This window comes from Cherax quadricarinatus, chromosome 71 (genome assembly GCF_038502225.1).
Source record: "Cherax quadricarinatus isolate ZL_2023a chromosome 71, ASM3850222v1, whole genome shotgun sequence".
Taxonomy (NCBI): domain Eukaryota; kingdom Metazoa; phylum Arthropoda; class Malacostraca; order Decapoda; family Parastacidae; genus Cherax; species Cherax quadricarinatus.
Window position 1 is genome coordinate 9,134,831 of NC_091362.1, and position 19,141 is coordinate 9,153,971.

The 19,141-nt window shown below is 39.2% G+C and overlaps 1 protein-coding gene across 1 annotated transcript in view; it reads right to left on the minus strand.

Moving 5' to 3' along the window:
- LOC128700275 (uncharacterized) overlaps window positions 1-12,673 on the minus strand; it is a 146,532-nt gene extending 133,859 nt beyond the window's left edge. Inside the window, exon 1 of the mRNA XM_070100017.1 lies at window positions 12,593-12,673. The gene's annotated coding sequence lies outside the window, so the exon portion shown is untranslated. The remainder of the gene's footprint in view (window positions 1-12,592) is intronic.
- Between the last annotated feature and the right edge of the window lie 6,468 nt (window positions 12,674-19,141).

A 19,141-nucleotide genomic window follows, 5' to 3' on the forward strand; every position in this document is an offset into this window, starting at 1 on the left:
ATTAGTTTTTTGTAGTTTGATAGAACAATTTTTATGTTCAGACGTTTATGATGCTCCAGATTTTTTTATTAATACATTTGGTAAGTTAGAGGTTTCAAAGACCTAATTTGCCCGAAATGCTCAGCATAACAAGTGGCTTTCTATATAGTAGTATACCATTGATGTTAGCTAGACCTGTATACCTTGTACATGTACGTGTAGTAAATAAAGATACTATTATTATTATTGTTATTAAATCTCCCTCTAAATATTACACTCTAATGTTGAAAGTTTGAAGGAGATCAAATGATGCATTCTGCAGTTTTAGCACCGAATCAAACTATTCCAACTTTTTTTTAATCAATGTAATTATATTGACAAACTTTTACTGATATAAAGTGAAAAAAAGACATTCTCAATTATTTCAAAGGAGAAATACCACATCTCTTTTAAAATAAAAATGTTTGGCATCTTCATATTTCAATAACAATCCCAGTTGTTTTCTGAGGCGCGTACAACAGTGCTGAATGTTTGAAGCTGATCAGCAGAGGTTTTAAAATTAATTACCATTTTTACTATCAGTACAATTTACTCTTAAAATTTTTGACATTTAATAACCATTACTTGTCTAATTACCATAACCTGTTTTAATACCACATTTACTATCTTAGAGTACTCTTAATTACCTTGTACTGCCAAATAACCTCAAGTATAACTACCAGTGCAATATTGAATGAAATAAACATTACTTTTTCACTTTTTTTGTAATCATTATTACTTACTAAAATTTTATTAAACACCATATTTTCTACCAGTCAATTTTACTTTTGTACATTAAACATTATTTTTATATTTTTCATAACGTTTGTAGCCAAATTTTCAAGTTTGTATATTCATCTCCAACCTTTATATTATCCTTTGTACCTGTGTACCTGTGTACTTGTGTGCCTCTGTACCTGTGTACCTGTCTACCATCTTACTATCATATTATAACCAAGTCATTGCCATTGTTATTTTTTACTTATTATTCTTTTGTACTTTAATTTGTGAATTGTATTTTGTCAATTTAAATCTAGTTATACTCTTGATCTTGTTAACAACCTATATCAGACCCTAATGCAATTGCAAGTACCATTTTAATTTGTATTTTCATATTATAAGTTTAAATTATAAGTTTATATTATAAGTCCTACTCTAAGACTATTTTCTTATCTTAGTGACTATATTGTGTGTGAAATTAGTGTAAATTTCAATTATATCATTGTTTAAGGCCCTTAACTATCTTTTGCTAACTAGTACCAACTACCTCATATTATTTTTTTACTTTTTATAGTATAATATATTGCTCAACTTATTATATATAACAAATTAGATCTTACTCCCAAATCAATATTATATCATAGAGACTATCTGTCATTTTAACTTTGTTTACCATTACTTAATTTAGTCCCTTATATTCTTTCTCTTTTATTTTAGCTTTATATAACTACCTTAGTTCATATATTCACAATTGTTAAAATAATCAAGGTGCTATTCTCAGGTGCTAAAGTGTAATAAGCTCATTATTTTGCCATTATATTCATTTATTTGATTACCACATTATTGTTCAACGCAAATTATTTTAGTTCATTTTATATTGCTTCATTTATTTTAGCTTTAAAGAGCTACCTTAGCTAATTTTTTTTACATTTGTTCAAATAATTCCGGCGCTATTTTATAGCTTTAGAATATTTACTTTGTCTTATACTTAATTCTAACTATAGCTTCACTATAAATCTTATGATAACAAGCATTGATCCTGATACCAACCTCTTATCTAATGACTTAAATGAATCACTCAGTAACTGTAATTACTACACAGCAGAACAATCAAAGGCACTTCTCAGAGCCAACAACAACATAACTATCTTTAACTACAATATCAGATCTTTAAGTAAACATTACGATGACCTCATAGCATTACTAAATTCCCTGCATGCCAGTATGTCCATCATTACTCTCACCGAAACCTGGCTAAAGCCTGATACTACTGATGTCTATGCCATTCCTGGTTACACAGCCATACACAACTGTAGGCCAGACCAACAAGGGGGTGGCACAGCTATATACTACTCAGACCAACTAGAATGTATCACTAATACTTGCACAAGGGATGAACATGGGGAATATATAATAGCTAAATTCAAATCCAAATACCTACAAAAACCTCTCACAGTGATAAACATCTACAGAGTACCACAGTCAAAGATTAGCCGTTTTAGTGAAAACCTAGGAAGTATGATAACTGATGCACGCATGAACAAAGATCACTTACTACTCTCAGGTGACTTCAATATAAATCTCCTACAAGACCAAGACCCACATGTTACTGAATTCACAAACACAATGAGTAACTGCATGTTGCTACCAACAGTAACAAAACCTACAAGAATTACAGAGACTAGTGTTTCCCTACTAGACCACATCTGGACCAACACCATATCCCCCTTAAGATCAGGCATAATCACAGATAATACCACAGACCATTACCCTACATTCCTCATAACAAACCTTGGCAAATTACCCCTAGACACTACTAAAGTCGCTTTCAGACTTCACAATGAGGCAGCTATCAGTAACTTCACAGCAGCAGTGACAAACATTGACTGGCACACTGAGCTAGAAATCTATACAGATATTGACGAATGTATTAATAATTTTCTAAAAAAGACCCAATACCTCTATAACAAGCACTGCCCTAAAAAACTAAACAGATGACTGCAAAGAGACTGAACAGTCCCTGGCTAACACCCAGTATCCTCAAATCTATAAATACAAAGCACCTATACGAAAAACAGTACAGAATGGGCCACATAACCAGAGACCAAACAAACCGTTACTCGTCAATCCTAACCAGCCTAATAAGAAGGGCTAAAAAATTGTATTATGAGAACAGATTATCCAACTTACGAGGTGACATAAAAAAGACCTGGAAAACCCTATCAGAAATACTAGGAACAAAAAAAAGATAACACGAAATAGCGAAATTGAAACAGCAAACAGACTCAATGATTTCTTCTCCACTATAGGAAAAAACCTTGCCAAAAAAATCCCACGCTCAGATACCCCACCCAATGACTACCTCACTGGCAACTACCCGAACACACTGTTCCTATCTCCGACTAACCAAACTGAAGTCTCCCTTATTATCAACAAACTAAAAAACAAGACAGGAGATCTAAATACCTTACCACCCTTTATATACAAAAAAGTGTCACAGGTGCTATCACCAATCATTGCAACACTCTTTAACAAATCCATTGAATCCTCTACCTTTCCTACAGTTCTCAAAATAGCAAGGGTCACCCCGATCCATAAAGGTGGAGACCACACAGACTTGAATAACTATAGGCCAATATCCAACTTACACCCTCTCTCTAAAATCTTTGAAAAATTAATCCATAAGCGTATCTATTCCTACTTCATCTCCCACAACATACTCAACCCCTGTCAATTTGGGTTCAGGCCTAATAAAAATACTAATGATGCTATTATCCACATGCTAGAACATATTTATACAGCAATAGAGAAAAAAGAAGTCCCACTGGGGATCTTCATTGACTTACGTAAAGCTTTTGATACAGTTGACCATGACTTGCTCCACATAAAACTGTCACACTATGGTATAAGAGGGCACTCCCTCAACTACCTAAAGTCATACCTCAGCAACAGAAGCCAATATGTGTACACAAATGGGGCAAACTCTTCCGCACAGCCAATTACAATTGGTGTCCCGCAAGAAAGTGTCCTTGGCCCTCTTCTCTTTCTCCTATACATAAATGACCTACCAAATGCATCGCAAATACTCAAACCCACACTATTTGCAGATGACACTACATACGTCTACTCTCACCCGAGCCCAGTCACGCTAGCCAATACTGTAAATACCGAATTACAGAAAATATCAACCTGGATGAGGACCAACAAACTTACTCTAAACATTGACAAAACCTACTACATTCAGTTTGGTAAGAGAGCTGCAGATGTGTCTCTTAACATATTGATAAATGGATCACCTATCACAAAACTCACAAAAGGAAAATTCCTAGGAATCCAACTTGATAATAGACTCAAATTTCAAACACATATACAACAAATTTCCAAAACAATTTCCGAGACCGTAGGCATACTATCGAAGATACGGTACTATGTTCCACAGTCAGCACTCCTGGCCCTATATCGCTCACTTATTTACCCCTATCTCACCTCTGGAATTTGTGCATGGGGCTCAACAACAATAAACCATCTCAGACCACTAATCACCCAACAAAAGGCTGCAGTCAGAATGATAACAAATTCCCACTACAGACAACACACTCCACCAATATTCAAAACTCTAAACCTACTCACAATACAAAACATCCATACTTATTATTGCACCTACTACATACATAGAACAATTAACTCTGACATAAACCCTCCCCTCAAACATCTCCTTACCAACCTCAACAGAACACATGACCATAACACAAGACACAGATCACTCTTTGATGTTCCTCGAGTCCATCTCACGCTATGCAAAAACTCGATGCACATAAAAGGCCCTAAAATCTGGAATTCATTACCTGTGAATATAAAAGAAACACTGTCTGTTTATAAATTCAAGTCTCTTCTGAAAAATCACTTACTCACCCACAACTAAATAAATACTGAATAATTGTATCTCATAAATTGTATCTCATAAATTGTATCTCATATAGGTATCTCATTATTGTATCTAATAAATTTCAACCTGTGACCCAGTCAAACTTTGTTACTATTTAACTTCATTACCTAACATAATACTCAATTCTACTGATTACACAGCAACAGAGTAAATACCATACGACCTGTCTTTGTAATACTCATTTGTACTAAATTGTTATCTGTTTTACAGTAATTTTCGTACCACTGAATATATCATTGCTTAGTTAATCTTAAGTTAATTTTAAGCCTGCCCATAATGCTATGCATTCAAGTGGCTTTGGCATGCTGCATTTAAATGTATTCCATTTTACTTCACTGTATCATGTTCAAACAAATAAATAAATAAATAAGTTAATGCACAGAACTAAATTCAGGAATGGTGGTACATAACGTTGATGGTTGCACACTACTGGGAAGATATTACCAGCGTGTCAGCGTGTCTCGTTGTGCTCCGGGTTTTCTGGTGTTTTCACGGTCGCTCTTACGTGCTAGAACTTTAATTTGTGCCATCAATCCTATACGATACATCCCTCTAGCGCCTGGAACCAATCTTGGGCGGAAAACATTATATACTGAGTCAAAAAAAGGAGAATTAGTGTGCACTACCTAGCAGAGTTTACTGCCAGAGGGGAATCATAGGCCTGTGTCCCGTGTGGAAAAAATAATAATAATTGAACTTTTCGTGTCAGAGGAAAGAAAGTCTCCCTGATAACATTGAGTATACATAGTGTATAGTGTATACTACAGTGGCTCCCTAGTATATTGATGATAAAGGCTAAAGTGTCATTTGAAAACAGGTGAATTTGTAAATGAAGTGATAAGCCTATAGAGGCAGGTGCCAGAAGTCGCCAGAAACTTACCACAGGTCAGCTGTTTTTAATAATCTTCCTGGCCTGCTAGTGTACTCGCATATAATCTAGTGATACCAGTGAATAGCAGAATACAGTGTTGTAGTAGCAACTAACCAGTATTATAATGGTACTTAGTGGAGTGGAGTGACTTTCATTAGTTTCTTTTTTCTTGAAATACCAGACGTATACTGTGAATTTCATATAACCTGTAGTTACCAGCGGTCGCAATATACACTACGAGAAGCAATTATTACTACAGAAAAAGTGTCCTTCCTCCAAAATTTCCACCAGTCAACTATAGTGATAATATAGCATTTATTGTGGTGGAGACTGAAAAAAAAAAAAAAAAATAGAAAAGCTAGATACAGCGATTGATAAACAAGGGTTGAGGTAGACCGTTCGTCACTGTAGGAGTTGCCAGCAGTCACCGATTTCTTCAACACGCAAGTTATACTTTTGTATCAATCATATCACATATTACTCGGGTAGATAATTTCCAGTAGATCCTTCATGTGTTAGCTCAAATCACCGACCAGTATGTTTTAAATAAGTGACCCACTGATCAGATCAGATCGACTGGTCCGAACCCTTGACTGGTCCGAACCCTTGACTGGTCCGAACCCTTGATGGTCCGAACCCTTGACTGGTTTCAAACGGTTTCGTTGGACAATAAAGCAGACAGTAAACAGATGGAGTTGTAGGCGCCCTTATAAACAAACATAAAAAATCAGGAACGTGACGGTAAGCTGTCCAATATACAAAAACAGTTAGAAACAGAAATACAAATAGCTAGAGCTTCATTTAAGGTTATTAATAGAATATTCAAGAGGTTCCTAGTAGAATTGCAGTAAATCAACCATTCAAATCATTATGAAGCTGTGTGTAGTCTGTGGTCAGTCAAACAAACGGACTTCCACATGGATAAATTGTCATTTTTGTGGAAATTGGTGTCACGCCCCTTGTGCAGATATCCAAGAACTAGCTACAAGCAGTATTAAAACAGAGAAGTGTTTTTGGGTATGCCCAAATGAGGAAAATCTGTGGACTAAAATCACAAGGGTATTAAAAGAGGACAACATCAAAGCTGCTTTCATAGAAAACCTGGAAGCTTTCTACAACAGATGGGAACATAAAAAATCTGGGCTGAATGGTACTGCCCTTGATACTCGCCATGTAGTCAGAAACCGTAAGGCTGGAGATGATGTCCTGGTAGTCAGTAAATGGGGGGCTGATAGTGCTGTCCTGGGAGACAGTAATGGTGAAGCTGGAGGTGCTGTCCTGGGAGACAGTAATGGTGAAGCTGTAGGTGCTGTCCTGGGAGACAGAAGTGGTGAAGCTGGAGATGCTGTCCTGGGAGACAGTAATGGTGAAGCTGGAGATTTTGTCCAGGTAGTCGGGAATTATACGCAGGAAGGAATACATATAAGTGACCTCATAGGGGACAGGAGCCAATGTAGAGAAACAAGTGTAGTCAAAGATAAGATAAAACCAATATTGCAAACTAGAAATACCGCAGGAAATAGCAAACAAGAGGACTCCAATAGCAATAGTGAGGATATATTACCAAAAACAGCTGGTGGGAGCTCCATTGTTGGTGCTAGGGAGGATAGAAGTAAGACAGGGAAACATGCACCAACAGGGAATACAGTCACAGAAACCCAAGGCAAACGGAAACCAAGCCTGTGCACAGACTATGCACTTGGTATCTGCTGGCACGGGAAATCTGGAAAAACAGATGGGACGTGCAACTATGACCACCCTAGAAAATGCCATGCACATATGACAACAGGAAAATGCAAACTCCCTTCCTGTAAGCTTTTTCACCCTGAACTGTGTACCTCTTCAGTACAGGAAAGACTGTGCTATAACTTAAATTGCCAGGCATACCATCTAAAGGGGACAAAAAGATACAAAACATCCAGGCCATGGGAAAACCTGGGTAGCCACAGCCACTCAAGAGGGAGAGGTTTTTTAGTGCCAGGAAGGAAAAAAAACTGGCAGGAAATGGCAGAAATCGTACACCAAATCCAGTCATTCCTGGAGTGGAACCACAGTCGATGGCCTCCACTCCAAACCAACAGATACAGATACTAATGCCGGGAAAAAAAAAAAAAAAAAAATCCCCCCCCAGTACCAACAATACCACCAGTCCGATGACATTCTTCTTTGCAAATATACAGGGTCTAAAGCCAGCAACAAACAACAAAATACCTTTCATCCGTGGACTGCTTGCAGAGGCAAAGGCAATGTTCGCGGCTTTCACTGAGACCCACATAAAGGATCACTTGGACAACGAAATATGGATCCCAGGTTACAACCTATACAGATGTGACAGAGTGAACAGGCAAAAGGGGGGGGGGTTGGCCTATACATTGCAGAGTCACTTGTTTGCACAGAACTGCTTAATGCCTCAAATGATGTAGTGGAAGTTTTAGCAGTAAAGGTCGAGAACCAAAACCTAGTCATTGTGGTAGTCTACAAGCCTCCGGATGCAACATCCCAGCAATTCCAGGAACAGCTGTTAAAAATTGACCACTGTCTGGAAAATCTTCCAGCTCCTGCACCCAACATCTTGCTCCTGGGGGATTTCAACTTAAGGCACCTAAAATGGAGGAATATAGCAAATAATATTGTTGCAGTAATAACACCAGGAGGCAGCTCTGATGAAAACTCACACTCACACGAGCTTTTAAATCTCTGCACAAAATTCAATTTAAACCAGCAAATAATAGAGCCTACTAGACTGGAGAATACACTAGACATCATCTTCACTAACAATGATGATCTGATAAGAAATGTCACCATATCAAAAACAATATACTCAGATCACAACATAATTGAGTTTCAGACATGTATGCGTGGAGCCCCAGACCGACAAAATGAGACTAGTCACGAGGGAGCATTCACCAAATTCAACTTCAATAACAAAAACATAAAGTGGGACCAAGTAAACCAAGTCCTAACCGATATAAGCTGGGAAGATATACTAAGCAACACAGACCCCAACTTATGCCTAGAACAGATTAACTCGGTAGAGGAATAAGCACAAGGCTTATTCCTCTAAGAAAAAGGAGGAGTAGATGTAAAATAGAAAGAGACAGGCGCTCCCTTTACAGGCGACGGAAAAGAATAACAGAGCGGCTAAAAGAGGTCAATATATCTGAAATGCGTAGGGAGACACTGGTCAGAGAAATAGCAAGCATCGAACTTAAGCTAAAAGAATCCTTTAGGAGTCAGGAATCGCGGGAAGAACTAAAAGCAATAAATGAAATCGAAAGAAACCCAAAGTATTTCTTCTCCTATGCCAAATCAAAATCGAGAACAACGTCCAGTATTGGGCCCCTACTTAAACAAGATGTGTCCTACACAGATGACAGCAAGGAAATGAGTTAGCTACTCAAGTCCCAATATGGCTCAGTTTTTAGCAAGCCGCTAACCAGACTGAGAGTCGAAGATCAAAATGAATTTTTTATGAGAGAGCCACAAAATTTGATTAACACAAGCCTATCCGATGTTATCCTGACGCCAAATGACTTCGAACAGGCGATAAATGACATGCCCATGCACTCTGCCCCAGGGCCAGACTCATGGAACTCTGTGTTCATCAAGAACTGCAAGAAGCCCCTATCACGAGCCTTTTCCATCCTATGGAGAGGGAGCATGGACACGGGGTCGTCCCACAGTTACTAAAAACAACAGACATAGCCCCACTCCACAAAGGGGGCAGTAAAGCAACAGCAAAGAACTACAGACCAATAGCACTAACATCCCATATCATAAAAATCTTTGAAAGGGTCCTAAGAAGCAAGATCACCACCCATCTAGAAACCCATCAGTTACACAACCCAGGGCAACATGGGTTTAGAACAGGTCGCTCCTGTCTCTCTCAACTATTGGATCACTACGACAAGGTCCTAAATGCACTAGAAGACAAAAAGAATGCAGATGTAATATATACAGACTTTGCAAAAGCCTTCGACAAGTGTGACCATGGCGTAATAGCGCACAAAATGTGTGCTAAAGGAATAACAAGAAAAGTCGGTCGATGGATCTATAATTTCCTCACTAACAGAACACAGAGAGTAGTCGTCAACAGAGTAAAGTCCGAGGCAGCTACGGTGAAAAGCTCTGTTCCACAAGGCACAGTACTTGCTCCCATCTTGTTCCTCATCCTCATATCCGACATAGACAAGGATGTCAGCCACAGCACCGTGTCTTCCTTTGCAGATGACACCCGAATCTGCATGACAGTGTCTTCCATTGCAGACACTGCAAGGCTCCAGGCGGACATCAACCAAATCTTTCAGTGGGCTGCGGAAAACAATATGAAGTTCAACGATGAGAAATTTCAATTACTCAGATATGGTAAACATGAGGAAATTAAATCTTCATCAGAGTACAAAACAAATTCTGGCCACAAAATAGAGCGAAACACCAACGTCAAAGACCTGGGAGTGATTATGTCGGAGGATCTCACCTTCAAGGACCATAACATTGTATCAATCGCATCTGCTAGAAAAATGACAGGATGGATAATGAGAACCTTCAAAACTAGGGAGGCCAAGCCCATGATGACACTCTTCAGGTCACTTGTTCTATCTAGGCTGGAATATTGCTGCACACTAACAGCACCTTTCAAGGCAGGTGAAATTGCCGACCTAGAAAATGTACAGAGAACTTTCACGGCGCGCATAACGGAGATAAAACACCTCAATTACGGGGAGCGCTTGAGGTTCCTAAACCTGTATTCCCTGGAACGCAGGAGGGAGAGATACATGATTATATACACCTGGAAAATCCTAGAGGGACTAGTACCGAACTTGCACACGAAAATCACTCACTACGAAAGCAAAAGACTTGGCAGACGATGCACCATCCCCCCAATGAAAAGTAGGGGTGTCACTAGCACGTTAAGAGACCATACAATAAGTGTCAGTTGCCCGAGACTGTTCAACTGCCTCCCAGCACACATAAGGGGGATTACCAACAGACCCCTGGCAGTCTTCAAGCTGGCACTGGACAAGCACCTAAAGTCAGTTCCTGATCAGCCGGGCTGTGGCTCGTACGTTGGTTTGCGTGCAACCAGCAGCAACAGCCTGGTTGATCAGGCGCTGATCCACCAGGAGGCCTGGTCACAGACCGGGCCGCGGGGGCGTTGACCCCCGGAACTCTCTCCAGGTAAACTCCAGGTAAGTGATGTAGCTTGACCTGTGTCCTAGTTACTGAACACCACTAGCTTTCTTGTCTCAGTTATATTCTATATAAAAATCTCTTCATTTGAATAAAAATAGTTATTTTGTTTATTAAGGAATTGTAACTTCAACAATACTGGCACCCACGTAGCGGAAAATCACTGGAAACAAAGCTATAATTAACTTGAGAATGTGGGGTGCTCATTCACTGAGATGCATCAAATAACAAATAAACTATCGTAAGTAAGTAAGTAAGTAAGTAAGTAAGTAAGTAAGTAAGTAAGTAAGTAAGTAAGTAAGTAAGTAAGTAAGTAAGTTTATTCAGGTATACACAAATAAAGTTACACAGAATTATCATACATAGCAGCATATGTGTAGAGAACCTGGGATAACCTGGGATAACCCAAAGAAGTCAGACAGAGTGACTTATTTCCATTGGGGTCCTTTTACCTTATTATTATAATATAAAGGTTATAATATTTTCTTATTATTCTATAATGAAGATAACATCTTATTATCATACTAAAAAGACTATCTACTATACCAAGGTCATTAAGACTATCTACAATATGAGGGTCATTACTAGGAATATGGTAAAATTTACATGTATGTTAGCTAAAAAATAGAAAATCATTCCCCTCCCTTTCTGTAGCTACATTCATCAGACACCTTTTGGCACTCTTCTTGAACTGGTTCATGCTATGACTGGCTTTGACATGTGCGGGCAGTATGTTCCATGCCTTTATTGCTGTACAATAAAAGGTGTTTGAAGCCTGGCCACTGACTGTGGGTACTACAAAGTTGTGCTCTCTCCCCCTAGTACTATGATTGCTTTGGTTCACAACCTTGACAAAATTGACAGCAAGATATTCTGGACATTGTTTGTGAGGAATTTTATAAACATGATTTAGCTTCGGTTGTTTTACTCTGTCTTCAACATTCAGCATATCCAACTGCTGTAATTCATCCTGGCCTACATGTTCTCTTGGTCCCAACCCCAGGATGAATCTTACGATTTTGTTCTGGGTGATTTGCAGTCTATCTTTCAGTTTTTTTGTCAAGGCAGAGTACCAAGAAGAGCAAGCGTAATCCATATGGCATTGTATAAGGGCTAGACATAGGGTCCTGCGAGCCTCAGTAGGTAGACACTGTGCTTGTCTATACAGGAACTTCAGTCTGGCATTCGCTTTCTTTACTACACTGTTCCCTATCAATTCTCCTGACATGCATGGGTCAAAGGGGATTCCCAAATATTTTACTGATGAATTTTATATCAAATTTAACAAGCAATAACGAATTTTTAATTAACTCAGAAGAATGTCATTAACTGAGAAAAAAATATAAAAATGTCATTATTTCATAAAACTTTTTGCTGATTCGCCGGAATTCTCCCGGCCCGGGCCTTTTCCAAGTGGTGACGCAGCCTTGGCTTCCTACCTAGGGAGTGTCTGAGACCTAAGTCTCACATGGGAGGAGGCACAAGGACCCCCTCATCTTTGGGACCAATTGTCCCCAGGCCTAGCCACATCCCGGCCTCATGGGGCTCGTAGAGAGAAGCTAGGCCTCTCTGGTCTGCCATCCCCGCCTCAAGGGGGCTAATGGGAATGACAGTGTTGTAAGCTTCAAGCTCTGGCTCAGGCACATACCCTACCCTAGAAGAGCTGGGCATGGTGTCGATTATCAAAAACTCAGAAAAAAAAATTAAAAACAATAGCACAGAAGCTGTGTTCTGGAGAATACGCAGTCTATGTACAATTTTGTTAATATAAAAGAAGTATTAAACATCCTTGAAAGTATTGACGTTTATTGAGGAGTGAAATAGTGTTAACAGTTAATCCTGCTTACCTTGGACGGGATCACTTAAAGACACACGACCTGGGAAGCAGGAGCCTGGATCACTGTGCTCAACACAGACCTAACAGTGATAAATTGATTAGGGTGGTGAAGCTTATAGAAAATGTACTTGCCAGTGAGGCTGTAGAAGAAAACGAAGTGCGTCAACTCCGATGTTAGATGGAACTAAATTAAAGGCTTACTACAGCTATTATTATTATTATTATTATTATTATTATTATTATTATTATTATTATTATTATTATTATTATTATTATTATTATTATTATTATTATTATTATTATTATTATTATGATTATTATTATTATTATTATTATTATTACCATTATTATTATTATTATTATTATTATTATTATTATTATTATTATTATTATTATTATTATTATTATTATTATTATTATTATTATTATTATTATTATTATTTACCATAATGGTCAAACGAATCAGGACACAGGATAAATAGAATACTCCGAGATGTGTATTTTTCTCGGCGTATGTACGAGTATGGTCAAAACATAAGGAGCACTACTGCAGCCTATTGACCCAAGCTAAGCAGGTTCAACTCACATCCTCTCATGTACTTGTCTAACCTATTTGTAAAGCTACACAAGGTTTTAGCTTCAATTACGCTTCTAACAAGTTTAAAATAAATTATTTTCAGCATATTAACTAAGAAGATTAGCCACCCAGATAAACCAAGGCAGTCAGTCTTGTCCTTCATGATGTGACCCACAACAGTCGACTAACACCCTTGTACGTGCTTACTGCTAGGTAAACAGGGATAGCAGGTATGAGGAAAAATGCCTTATATCTCCACCCATGCCAGGGTTTAAACGATGAACACTCAGTGTGTGAGGGGAGAGCATTGCCAACCGAGGCACAACTCTCTCTTACTAAATCAATACTTTGCTATATCCTTTCTAAATTTAAGTTTCCAAATTAAACCAATTGGTGCGCGTCCTATCTTGAGTTAGATATTTTAGCACGTTATATCCATATCCTTTATTTATTCATGTTTTTCAATTATACACTCCTCATTCATACCCCTCCATAGTCTACGCCATGTTGAGCGCTTTAAGCCTATCCTTCTAGTAAAGATTTCTGATATATGAGATCAACTTTGTCATCCTTCTCTGTACATAAGTTAAATGAGGCTTAACCAACGATATTTGAAGAATAACCTGATGACTCCTCGTATACATGTTTCTTGATACAAAGCCAAGAATTCTATTCGCTTTATGGTGAACATTTGTGCACCGATGTTTTGGCTTTAAATTTGCTAACCGGAACTCCTAAATCTTTTTCGTATTCAGAGTAATTAAGATCAACATTATTTAGTTTATAAGTGGCATGGTTATTTTCTTTTCCAAGGCTTAGAACTTTGCATTTGTTTATATGAAACCACATCTGCCTCTTCTCTGATCACCGTATCAATGTATTCAGACCTTCCTGTAGTACTCTAGTGTCCTCGTCAGAAATAATCTGACGGCCCATTTTGGTGTCGTCGACAAACTTATTTATGTAACTATTTTTTCCCCCTCATCGAAGTTGTTTATGCATATTGAGAACAACAAAGAGCTCAACACTGACCCCTGTAGTTTCTCCTCATTTATGGAAACTTTCTCTCTTACATATCTGTCAACCATGATTTACTCCAGGAAAAAATTTCTCCTCCTATTCCGTGTGCTTCTTCTTTCCTCAAGAAACTCATATATGGAACTCTATCAAAAGCCTTACTGAAGTCCATACACAAAATATATTTATTACCATGATCAACCTCTTTAAATACCTAAGTTAAAAAGTTAAGAAATTTTTAAGACAGGAACGTCCCTTTGTAAAACATACTAAGATTCATTAATGAATTTATGTCTTTCAACGTGGATTCGAATAGCGTCAGCAAATATTGATTCATCAATTTTTCCATCAATGGAGGCTTATTGGTCTATAGTTCGAGGCTAAGGACCTGTCACCTGCTTTGTAAACAGTTATCACATTTGCCATTTCCCACTTATTTGGCATAATGCCAGTTTGTAGCGATATGTTGGAAAGACTAGACAATGTGGTTTGCTAAGTTCCTCCTTACATTCCTTTATAATAACTCTTAGGAACAGTTCATCAGGACCTGGGGATTTGGTGGTTTTCGACTATCTATTTGTCTAAGAACTATGTCACTAGTGATTTTTATCGTGCATAACTTACTTTCGTCATGGCCAATATAATTTATTATTTCTGGAATTTCTCTAATGTCTTCTTACGTAAAAGCTAAGAGGAAATATTTGTCAAAGTTTGTGCACATTTTTTTTGTCACTGTCAGTGAGCTGACCCAAGCAACTTTTAAATGGGCCCATTTTGTTCCTTATCTTGCTTCTGTACACCTAAAGAAAAAAAAACTTTAGGTTAATCCTCGAATCCACTGCAGTTTTAACTTCATAATCTCTTTTGGCTTTTCTTATTCCTTTTTTTTAATGTAATACACTGATTCTTAAGCCCCCTCTCCCCATTTGATTCGCCTGGTAATGCTTCTCTTTTGACCTATGATTTGCTTTAATATATTGTTTATCAATTTATGATAATTTTTAGTTGATCTAATTTTTCTATTTGGAACATAAGTAGTCTGGGTAGATAGAATTATACTTTGAAATGTCATATTGGGAACCAGCACCGCTTACCTGATCCACCGGATAATGACCTGTCAGGTTACACCAGTTTACCTTATCCAGTTAGTTTCTCAGTCCTATGAAACTGGACCAGCGAAAGTCAGGGTCATTGATGTGATTGTAGTTATTAAGGAAATCTTTAATATATTGAAACTAAGTGATTTATGATCGCTTTTCCCAAGCACATTATTAACCTAAGAATTAAAGTAATCTTTTGTCTGTATTTGAAAATGATAATTTCGTGCTGCCTTATTGATTTTTATGTAGTCAATAAGCTTTAAACCCTATTAACTAACCAACCAAGCAGAACCATGAGAGAGACAACCAGGTGTGGTCCGGGTTAGAGGACACGTAACTCCACTTTCTTAGATTACCAGTCCTTCGCCAGAATAAAGGCACTCATTTCAAGTTGTTACAGTAATATTACAAGTTATTATAAGTTATTGTTAATATTCTTTTCGAATAGCCTCGCACTAGGATCTTATAACACATGTTTTCAGAATGAATAATATTATATTTACACACACACACACACACACACAGGCGGGGCCAGGAGCTGAGCCTCGACCCCTACAACCACAATTAGCTGAGTGCATACACACATACACACACACACACACAGTCCGTGGGTGCAGACGTGGGTACACAAGGCTCCGAGAACCTTAGTGTTTTTTAAGGCGTGCAGTAACTGCTAGCAGTAATCAGTGGTAGTGGCAACGTCAGTGAACAATACTACGAGTGATAATCAAAGTTATTAGTTAAAAAAAAGTCGAGAGGAAAGCTGAAATCATCAATATTTCAAAGCGCCAAACCGTTGTGGGTCTACTAGGCACTCTTGCCACACAGATTCAAACATACAAAGATCAAAGTGAGTGTGGAAGCGGGTGTTCAAGAATTACCAGAGTTTGGCTAACAAGTGAAATGTGGGGCACCATACGGTGAGAGCGAAAAAGTTAATAAGCAGAAGGGGAAAGGAAAAATAAAAAATATAAGAAGGGAAGGTGGAAGTAGTGACGTCACGACAAGTTGTGTGTCATTATACATATAAAGTGAAGTGTATATAATGTGAAGTGTATACTATCATCAGTGAAAAGTGAAATTGCGTGAGGAAGCGGGAAGTATGAGCATATATGGTTATAAACATCACGGGTGAAGGATCTCCAAAATAGGGATTTAAGGCCTACGTACGACGACTTGTCATCAGATCTGGCAACTCGTCACCGCACCATTGCAGCGCAAGTTTCATTCACCTATTTGTGGTTTGCATGTTGCAGTCTGTTCTGGCCTTGCATACTGTTTGATACTGTTCACTCACTCCTGCAAGCTATTACCAGAATTAGAATAGAAATAGCATAGCTAAAGTGAATATAGTGTTGACGAGTGTGAGGAGGACAGCAGTCTAGCGAGGGGTAGCATAGTATTACTTCCAGTAGTAATTAGCAGTAAGAATACTTAGGAAGCTAGGAAGTCCTCTCTCAATGTGAACATGAAACAGGATAATAACCATCAATAATTGATACTTAAATCCAGACACACACACACACACACACACACACACAAGGCGAGTAACTTACTATAAGCTAGGTGGCAGGACAGCTTTTAAGGGCAACATTGTAAGAAGGTGCGGGGTCAAGTCCCAGGAGGGCAGGGGTCAGGTCACAAGAAGTTGCAGTCAGTCATTACACCGCACAAGTCATCTACCTCACACACACACACACACAAACACACACACACACACATGCACACACACACACACACACACACACACACACACACTCACACACACCACACACACTCACACACACACACCACACACACACAACACACACACACACAACACAACACACACACACACACACTCACACACACACACACACACTCACACACACACACACACACACACACACACACACACACACACACACACACACACACACACACACACACAACACACACACACACACCACACACACACACCACACACTCACACACACACACACACACACACACACACACACACACACACACACACACACACACACAACACACACATACAACACACACACAACACACACACACACAACACACACACAACACACACACAACACACACACAACACACATACACACACACACACACACACACACACACACACACACACACACACACACACATACACACACACACACACACACACACACATATCCAGGCTCACACATACACTCCCTACCTCCCCACCGACATCTCACTCCTTCCCCTGATCCCTCCCCTCCCTCTTTCACCCTACCCCTCCCTACCTCTCCCTCCTTCCCCCTCCCACTCACCCACTTGCTTCTCCCTCCTTCCCACTCCCCCTCCCCACTCCTCTCCCACATAGCCACAGTTCCTCCTCTACCCCCCACACTCTGACATACACACTACTAACCTAACTCACAGAATTACATAGGTTTCTCACTCTGAGGCAATCAGGATGAAGCAAAAATGGGTTGCCAGAGAGCAACAAGAAAAACCAAGGGAGAGGAGGAGGAAGCTGCAAAGGAAGATTGGGCAGCAGAGCTCATAAAAAGGGAACATGAATGGGAAAGGAAACTAGAAGAACTTAACATGAGAATGGAAAAGAGGATAGTAATGGAAAGCAGGAAGTGGGAGGTGCAAGTCAAAGCAGCAGAAGCCAGGATACAGTGTTTAGAAGAGGAACTGAAAAATCTGAAACAGCCCAAAGAACTAAAGAACATTTTGGGATTGATAACAGAGACTGCTACCTCAGTCACAAATAAGGGGACTGTAGGGAAAGAAGGAGCAAACTGCATGTAAAAGTTCTATCAGAGCAGACTGTAGTAAATGAAAGAGCTAAGCTATATGTGGAAGCCCTAACAGACCACAGCAGAGCCCAGGGTAAGCCAAGAAGGGAAAATGACAGGCCACTGAGCCCAAGTACATTAGCTAGTGAAACTGAAGAAAGGAAAGCTGCAATGGAGGAAATCAAATTGAATGAGGGGATACACAGGGGTATGCAGTGGAAGAATGAAAGGGCGAGGTCAGTCTTTGTGTATGGGCTCCAGGAAGTTGAAGGGGAAACATATGAACCAAGAAAACAAGGGGAAAAAAAGCAATTGAAAGCATCATGAAAGCAATAGGAGAAGAGGACATGACCCAGCTGGAAAATTTTCGGAGAATAGGGGGGTTTGTAAAAAAAAGAACCCGGCCAGTGAAAGTGATCTTCAAGGCAGAATCGACTTGGAACAGGATCCTGCAGGAGAAAGCATAATTAAGGGACATGCCGGCATACAGGAAGGTGTATCTCGACCATGACAGAACACAAGAAGAAAGGCAGAAACTGAGAGAGATGGTACAGAGAAAGGAGGAAAGAGAGGGGATGGAGAAGACAGACATGAGATCCCAGACACAGGATGAAGATCAAATACAACGTCCCTCACAGCTTCCTATAGAAGCCTCCCAACCAGGTCAACCCCAGTGCAACCAAACACTCTAAACCAAAACACCCATGCCACATCCAATGCCCTCACCCACTACATTACAAACTCCACCCTCACAGCAACCACCCATAGTTCCTTATCAGGTCTCCCACTTCCCCAACCCCAATACACCTCCAAGACCACAGTCTTAGAAAAGAAGTTGAAGGTGTGGTATACAAATGCAGATGGAATAACAAATAAGTATGAGGATTGGCACGAAATAATCAAGGAGACATCCCCAGACATAATAGCACTCACAGAAACAAAACTCACCAGAATAATGACAAATTCAATCTTTCCACCCGGATATCAAATCCTCAGGAAAGACAGAGGGAGGAGAGGGGGAGGAGGAGTTGCACTGCTCATTAAAAACCAGTGGGGCTTTGAGAAAATGGAAGGAATGGATG